Source organism: Trachypithecus francoisi, unplaced genomic scaffold (assembly GCF_009764315.1).
Source record: "Trachypithecus francoisi isolate TF-2019V2 unplaced genomic scaffold, Tfra_2.0 Lachesis_group2, whole genome shotgun sequence".
In the NCBI taxonomy this organism is placed as follows: Eukaryota; Metazoa; Chordata; class Mammalia; order Primates; family Cercopithecidae; genus Trachypithecus; species Trachypithecus francoisi.
Window position 1 is genome coordinate 113401956 of NW_022681465.1, and position 8541 is coordinate 113410496.

The following is an 8541-nucleotide window of genomic DNA, read 5'->3' on the forward strand; positions in this document are numbered from 1 at the left end:
GTCTAGCCAAATGCCCAGGATAGAGTATGAGCACAGGCTCTCCTCTCCCCTTCTGGGTGAACACAAGGGGTACAAGGGCAGGTGACAGAGGTCATGAATCCCAGTCCACAAACACAAGGTTTACGAGTTTTCTTTTGTTTTCTGTAACAACTTAATTTCTAATGCCAAGCTCTTATTTCTTCCGGCTGGCAGAAAAAATAAAAAATAAACAAAAAGTGCACAACCTCAGCCTTCCCAGGAGTCCCTCGTCCATGGTTATTAATGCCAGTGTTTCTGGAGCTTACGCAGCACCAAGGCCCCTGGGATGAGGCCCACTTGGTCCTCGCTTCTCTGTCTACAGATCCTTGAGTCCCTGAGACAGCCTTGCCCTTGCCTGGCCGGCCTGACCCCTCAGGCCGAGTCACTCTGTGCTGTGACTCCCGGTTCCCCAAGCATCTCTGCTGAGGCCGCCTTTGAATCATGCTGACGTCACTCTCCCAGGGAGCAGTGCTCGGTTCTGTGCTCCTGGAGGCCCATCTGTCTCTCTGTCGCCTCTGCCTTCACCTCCTGCTAACCAAATGGGATCTCTTTCTAGTTTGGGGAAACTGCTTCTTTCCTTCCATGTTTCTTCAGGATAATCTGTCTTTTGCTTTTTTTTTTTCCATTGAATCCTCTTCTGCTAAGGGCTTAGGCTTTTGTTTCCAAAGCTTAGAAGCAAAGTCTTTGCTTTGTGCCTTACTACAAACCTCCTGTGAGGCCTGAGCACAGAGTCAGCTATTATCTGCTTGAATGGGTGGTGGGGGTGGGGGCCAGTGCAGGAGGGCAAAAGAAAAAACAGGGATGAAATGGATAAAATCACAATAGCTAGCTAGCTCAAAATATGATCCAGCCAGCACTCCACGCACATACACCTCCCCTGACTTCCCCCGGGATTTGGACACCCAGTGTCTGTGAGGAAATGCCACCTCACTCCCTCGAGCCACATTTCTTGATTCTGTGGTTCCCGGAGTCTGTGGATTTTCATATACAGACATGTACACCGTGGAGCCCTGGGAGAGAAATTTACCTTTAACTGAGAAAGAAGAAGGAGCGCTGGAGAGTCACTCAGCAGCAGGACCAAAAAAAAACCCACACGTCTGAGCACAGCGCTCCACTATGTGAACCATTCGGATCCAGAACCCCCGGGGCTTACATGCACTGGACGGGAGGAGTACAGGGAGAAACAGAACAAACTGGAACCCCAGAGTGGGCCCCGGGAAGGCTGCTGCTGGCCTGCACCTTCCCATCCACACACAAAATGAAACACACGTAAGGGCAGGGTATAGAAGATTGAGTTCTTTCCCCTCCAGCCAGAGAGAGACCTGGGATTAGCAGGGACATCAAGGGCTTGTAAGCAGCTGGAGAAGGGAGGAGAGATGGCCCAAGGTCAACTAGAGGTCACAGGTGGTCCCAGAGCTTTAGCAGGTTGGTGGGAGCTCTGAAGCGGGAGCTCCAGACAGCATCATCTAGGTGATCAGGGGGCCAGCAGAGGGAAGGGCAAGCAATGGTGTGAGTTATGTGTGCAGCAACCTCCTGCCACTGCCACTGAGGTATTCCCAGAGATACAGAAGAAAGGCTGAGGGAAGAAATTCTGTCATTGTGTAGGTTGGGAATGGGATAGAGAGGTGGCTCTTATTTTAGCAGAATTAGGGGCAAGCTGTTAACGAACCTTAACAAAGATCTGTAAGCTAAATGGAGCCAGGGCAGTTACAGAGCTCCTCATCCACATCCATATCTCCACATCCATATTTTAATCCACGTGCCATAGTGGAATATCATGAGCCTTTTACCAAGGTGAACCCAGGTTTAAATTCCACATCTGATATTTCCTAGTTAAGAAGTTTCTCTGGCAAATTACACAATCTTGCTATGCCTCTTTTCTCTCATCTGTAAATAAGCATGATAATTTTTATAAAGTATCTAGTATATTACCTGCCACATAGAAGCACCAAATAAATGAGAATTGCTGTTGCTGTTATTAGTATTATCACTATTATCATCTGATTCACAAAGATCAGGAAGGAACCTAGTGCAAAAAACCTCTTTGAGTTTTTGCTTTTAAGAGCCTACATTGCACCAGATAAGAGAAGACAGAATATAATCAAATGTACAATGGATGACTTCTGCAAGACCTTGGACAAGTGGTCATTCTTTGTTCACTCATCAAAGTCACACACTTAGGTTGCCATAATTTCTCTGGGGGTATTAGGACAGTCTGCAAAAGTGGTGGCATTTGCTGAACTTAAGCAGTGAACAGCTGTGCTGGGCTAGAAATAGCTTTTCAAACGATGAATTCCTTTGCCAAGTCAAAGGCACAGCTCACAGTGAGCTTGGAACCACAGAAACATATAATAGAGAGGTCTCCTTTTGGGGGTGACACCCAGCAATCTTTCACCTTCAAAACAGAGAGATGGCCAATTTCTAGAGCACATTCTTTGGCCCGTTTTGGAACAAAGACACAAGGAAAGAGTCAAGGAAAAGAGAAGCCTTCATAATTTATTAAGGTGACACAGGTTCATCAAATCAAAATCCCAGCAGGAACTGTAAGTTATGAAACTTACAAAACTTCTGGCTCCTACCTCCTCCATTGCCTGTTGTCAAGAGCATTTGTGGACATAATTGCCAAATCTCTGTCCCCAAAACCCAGGCCAGCTAAGGAAAGCAATGCATTTGGTGGAAAAGCCATAAAAATAAAGACATCCTAATAAAGTGGTTGGACTATTCGTGCTGCATTTTGACCAGAAAAGGGAGCTATGGAAAGATCCTGTCACTGTCTCTGATCTACTCACCATAAAATCATAAATCATAGAACGTTGGCAATGCAAGGACCTCAAAGGTATTGCTCTTCTCCTCTCTCTTGCCTAAAGGCTTTAAGCTAATGTATGGCAGCTTCAGAACTAGAACCAGGGCTCTTAACTCCCAGCCAGAACCCTTACCACAACTTAGGCGGATGTCCCAGAGATGGCAAGAGCACACATTTGCAGAAAGTGCTCTAAGCTCATTAATGAAAAGTTGCCATTTAAACATCAATCAATATTTGTATCTGGGGATTAGGAATGAGGATAACAATGCACGTTCAGGCCAAAGGGACCAGGAGGCCAAAGGAATCTAGGCTGCCTCCAACTTCTGTTCAGACTTTGCTCACAATTCATCTCCAAGTCATTTGCTTAGAAATCACATTACACTTCCACACAGAAATGATGGTATATAAATGGTGGTTCAAATTCCAAGGTCAGTTTAGAGAAGCTTATTTAACATACAATTTTGCCTGAAGTACCTGACTATTCCTGTTATTCCAATTGCAACAAACCACGATTTGTAACTCTTTCATTCAAAGAGAGACAAATTCCAGGCCCCGAAGGCACTCAGATGGCAGCAACAAAGCTTCTTCCTCAAGTGATCACAGTTTCCCTTGCAGTTTCCTGGATTCCAGGGTCTTGGAATCAGGCGAATGAGTGGGAACTCTGCGACCTTGCTAAAGATCTACTCTGCTGCCTCTAAACCCAGCCCTTGGATTGCACTGGTCACTGGCAATGGTCTCACTGGTCCAAAGTGAAATACAACATGTAAGTCTAGTTCAGAAAGTTTTTCACAAAGCAAAGTGTATTCCATTTAAAGAACCACCCTTGATTCTGGAGATAGTTTTCTCACTTTTTGGTGTTGATAAAATAAAAACTTCAGCCAAATTAAATGTAAAGGAGTTTAACTGAGCAATGAATGATTCACGAATCGGGCAGCAGATTCACAGAGACTCCAGTACAGCCACGTGTTGGAAGAAGATTTATAGACAAAAGAGGGGAAATGACATATGGAAATCGGAAGTGAGGTACAGAATGACTGGATTGGTTACAGCTCAGCATTTGCCTTATTTGAATGCAGTTTGAACACTCAGCAGTGTATGAATGGTTGAAGTATGTCTGCCGGGATTGGCCAACCCTTAGCTATGGTTACAGGCCCATACTCCTGAGTTAGGTTTTCAACCTTGTCTACCTATTAAGTTAGGTTGCGGTTCGTCCATGAGGACTCAAATATAGAAGTATGGAATCCTTCTCAGGCCATATTTAGTTCACTTTAATAGTGCTCAATTGTCTTTTTGGAAATGGATTGTAGTAAATGCTATTTGTTTTCTTAGTATTCTTTCTTGGAAAAAATAACATAGTGGCAATCCTATATGGCAATTTTGAGAATGCCAGTTCTGAGAACCACTGCTCAACACCTGCCCATTTCTCTGATGAGTGGCAGAAGGCAATTTGCTGTAATGTTCACTCCTTGGGGCTTTGGAAGGGGTGAAAGGGGAACTGAGGAAGCAGATGGGAATTGGAGGTCCCTAGTTGTTTTAGTTCAGCCTGCTGTAACAGAATACCACAGACTGGGTGGCTTAAACAACAGAAATTTATTTCTCACAGTGTTGGAGGCTGCAAAGTCCAAGATCAATATGCCAGCAGATCTGGTGTCTGGTGAGGACCCACTTCCAGGTTGACAGAGGCTGTCTTTGTATCCTCACGTGGTGAAGAGCAGAGGGATCTCTCAGGGATACCTTTTGTGAGAGCACTAATCCTATTCATGAGGACTCCACCCTCATGACCTAATTAACTCCCAAAGGTTCAACCTGCTAATACCATCACATTGGAGGTTAGGATTTCAACATAGGAATTTTGGGGGGTGGGGGGCACAAACATTCATTCTATGACACTCATCTTTTTAGCAATAAAAAGACACCCATCTTTTTAGTAACTGGAATTGTTAACTTTCTCTAATGATTTAGAAGACAAATTCTGGGTGAGCCAAGAATACCCCTCTTAGAGTTTATTAACTGGGTGTAATAAGATATATAGGCTATTTCAGGTAGAGACTAATAATTCTGTCGGAACGACTATCTCCTGAGGCATGAGTAGAGGTTGTAGGGGTCAACTAAGCAAATCAAAACTAACAACCAATTTACAAGGAAATGTTCAATCTACTTAACAATATGATCTTTAAAATAATGCTCAACTATAAAATTGCCTTACAAATGCAAATGTTTTTGAGACAGATTCAGGTAGATCTTATTTTGCACTCTTGTTTGTGTTATTCTGGTCTTCAGAGTAAAAAATAAAAGAAATAAAATGAGCCCATGTTCGCCTTCTGTTAGTCACCGCCTCCTTTGTGCGCTCCTGGAAATCTCTCGTAAACACCTTCAGTCCCAGTTCTCTCGTGGGTGCTGCCTTCAACCAGGCCCTCCTCTCCCCCTGGTCAAAGCATGGTTTTCAGATTTCTTTTTCAAAAATTACAGAATACTTTCCTCAAAGAAAATCTATAAGAAACTCCAGATTATACATCAAAGAGAGCTGCTTTAGTTAGAGCAAGGCTGGGGCTCTATCCCTGCTGGCTCACCCCCTGCCTCCCTCATTCATTCATTCATTCATTTATTCATTCGATACATATTAACTGAAGCCCTAGCCTATCAACTTAGCTTCCTGATTGGGTCTTCTGGCTCCAGTCCTATGTCTTTATAATCTACTATCCATTATGATAATATAAATAATTTTTAAGGCTCAGCTCTGATCTGATCACTACCCTTTTCAGGAATATCCATTGTCTCCTCATTGTCTTCTGATTGACATTCTCCCTCCTTAAGCCCTTCGAAGTTTGGATCCAGCCTACATTTCCCACCTTACCTTCTGGTGCCACAATCTGTTCCCCTGAGACTTTCCCCAGCCCACCATAGACATCCATGTCTGCTTGCTTTTGATCATGCTGCTGTCTGCCTGGACTGCCCTACTTCCTCCTTTCCACTGTGCTAGTTTATTGTTTTTGTGTGTGTGGCTATTTCCTCCACAGTGAAGCCCCCCCTGGCTACCGAAGCCCCTCTCCCTCAAACTCTGTATTGATTGTTAGATGCCATATGTCTGGCTACCCAGCTGTTGCTCAAAGTTGGCACTGTATTTTTACTCATCTTGATATCTCCAGGATCTAATGTCATCAACGTGCGGTTGATTAGAAGTGGCAAATGGGTTGTATTTCACAGGCCAAGTCCTATGGGTTGGTAGTAGTTGCCTGGAATGCTATATTGAGAAAGACTCTGACTGATCTAGACTCAGTGGGAAGGTAACTGATTGACTAGCAGTGTTGGCCACAGGAGTGTGGGAGTGAAGACGTGCCTTGCTACGTGTCTGTCCTTCTGGCAGCAAATGCACAATAATGTTTTGCTGGTGAATACATGAGTGAATACATTTCTTTAAAATTATGAGATTTAGGCTTTAGTAGTTCAGACAACTTTTCCTTCAGTCTAGTGAGCTTTTGCTGGTTCAATTTCCATAAGTGACATAAGTATTTAACCTTGAGCTCAAATTGATGTTCTGGCAAATGTGGGTGCATCTCAAGCTGGGAGGCAGCCCTGGAGGGCATCACTTTGTATGAGGTAGTTTGCAGGAGGGCTTCTGATGGTGGCCCCTGGGCAGGTTGGAGAGCTGATGTGGGATGCAGGAGAGAGAGAATAGAAAAGGGACTGTACAATGGTGACCCTATGGTATCAGCCATATCTTACGTGCTGAAGGAGATGTTTTTATGAAAGGGTCAGTGGGACGTGAGGGTACAAGTGGCGTTACTTTAGTACAAGAAGTAGAGTGAGACACAGAGTCAGCGAATGGGCTAACCACTGCTCAGTACTGTGAAGGGCCCAGGCAGGATGTGTCTGGGCATGTGCATCCCCTGAACAGTCAGCAGGGGACCACTATGCCCATGGGGCCTGGCGGGATGTGTATGAGTGCACCCCTGGCAGAGTGGGGCCATGGCTGAGATGCTGCCCAGTGAGAGATGGTGGGTTCCTGGCAGGCATGGTAGTCATGCCAGGAGTAGAAAAGGACTTGTTTGGGAGCATGAGTGAGTCACCTCTGGGGAATGTCAGTACTGGTTATGGGACACTCATTTGGGGCAAGTCAGGAATGGATAAAAGCCTGTGTAATCCAAGTTAGTACTAGCACTTTGACACCCTTTATTCCTGCATTCTGATGAGATCTTAGGCATGACTTGGGTCAAAAGCTTTAAGGAAAACAGTTCCTGAGGAAGACGCTTATTTAGAAGCAGTTGTCAGGGCTACAGCATATCCTTCTATTGCTTTCCTTGGTGAATTGAATTGATGTCATACAGTAAATGTTCTGTATCAGGGAATTTTGACTAGAGTAGCTAATTAGGGAATCAGATTTAAGTAACACAGAGAACTGAAGCCCTGGCTGGTTCGTCTCCCCAAGGCCTTTGCTGTGGAGTCAGCAGATGGATGTTTTTCGGGCAGTTTGCTCCCGGGCTCAGTTTGCAGTATGGGGAGGGGTGAGGATGAGAGGATTGTCTCACAGTGGTGTTTCTGGAATGGCATATGGTTTGGGGTTTCTTGGGGGAAGAGAGCGGCCTATGTGCAAATCTTAAGTCAGATGTGGCCCCTGGCATCTGCCATGTCACCCAGCTAGGAACTGTTTGACATTTGCAGTAATGAAACCTTCATCGTGGATAGCTTAGAGCAGGACTAGTTTTGTCCAACTGGCTAGATAATCTTGTATTTAAAATTTTAAAGCCGCAATTCTTGGGGTCCTTCCTGACTTTAGGACCCACATAATCAGGGCCCTCCTAGGTACCCAGTCGGGCAGTGCACAGGCTTCCTCCATTAGGTTGTCATAGGCAGAAATTCAGCTCCTCTCAGGTTGTTAAACGCAGATCACGAACCATCTGTTCCTCATGTTTTCCCAGGTTGCAAACTTAATCCAGGGAAAATGGAATGTTTTGCAAACTCTGCAGCTATTAGTTTCCCTACTGATCACACTTCAGGGTTGTGGGATGTTTTTCAAATGGTAAACTCTCCTTAAGCTGGAGTCATTGAAAATGTATGCTATCAGCAGTGTTCAGAGGAAACGTATTTCAGCTGACCAAGCAAAAAGACCTCTGGAAATCTCTTTGCCTCTGCTCTGTGATTCCGTTGTCCTACTCTCCCTTCACAAAGAAAGAATTTAACCTTCAAGAAGGATAGTTTGGAAATGATCTCTGTCCCTTATCAACGACTTCACCAGATGCTATCCTTGCCCCCTCCACTTGTTCAACAGCATGCGATGCATTTTTTGTGTGTGTCTCAGGGTGCAAGGAAGTTCCTGGACACTTGTGGTGTAAACAGAGAAGAGGCAGGGCCCGTCTCCCTCATTCCAGGCAGGGAGAGCTGCCTCAGCATGCTCTGATCGTTGGTCTCCTTTACATGGATGCCTCCTGACACTCTAGGAGAGGTACCTGAAGGCTCTCTGGGGCTGTGTTAGGGAGGAAATTTGATCACAAACTCCCTGAAGGGAAACTAGGAAGGCTGAACTGTTTGTATATTTACCAGTCATTTGGGCATTATCTTCTTCATGTTGCTTGTTAAGATCTTGCCTATTTTTCTATTGTTTGTTTTTCAGATAGCTCATCTTGAACAGGGCTGGACAACCGTAGCCTGCTGGTTGGCTGCCTATTTGGGTAAATAATACTTTATTGGAACATGCCCATTAGCTTACGTATTGTCTGTGGTTT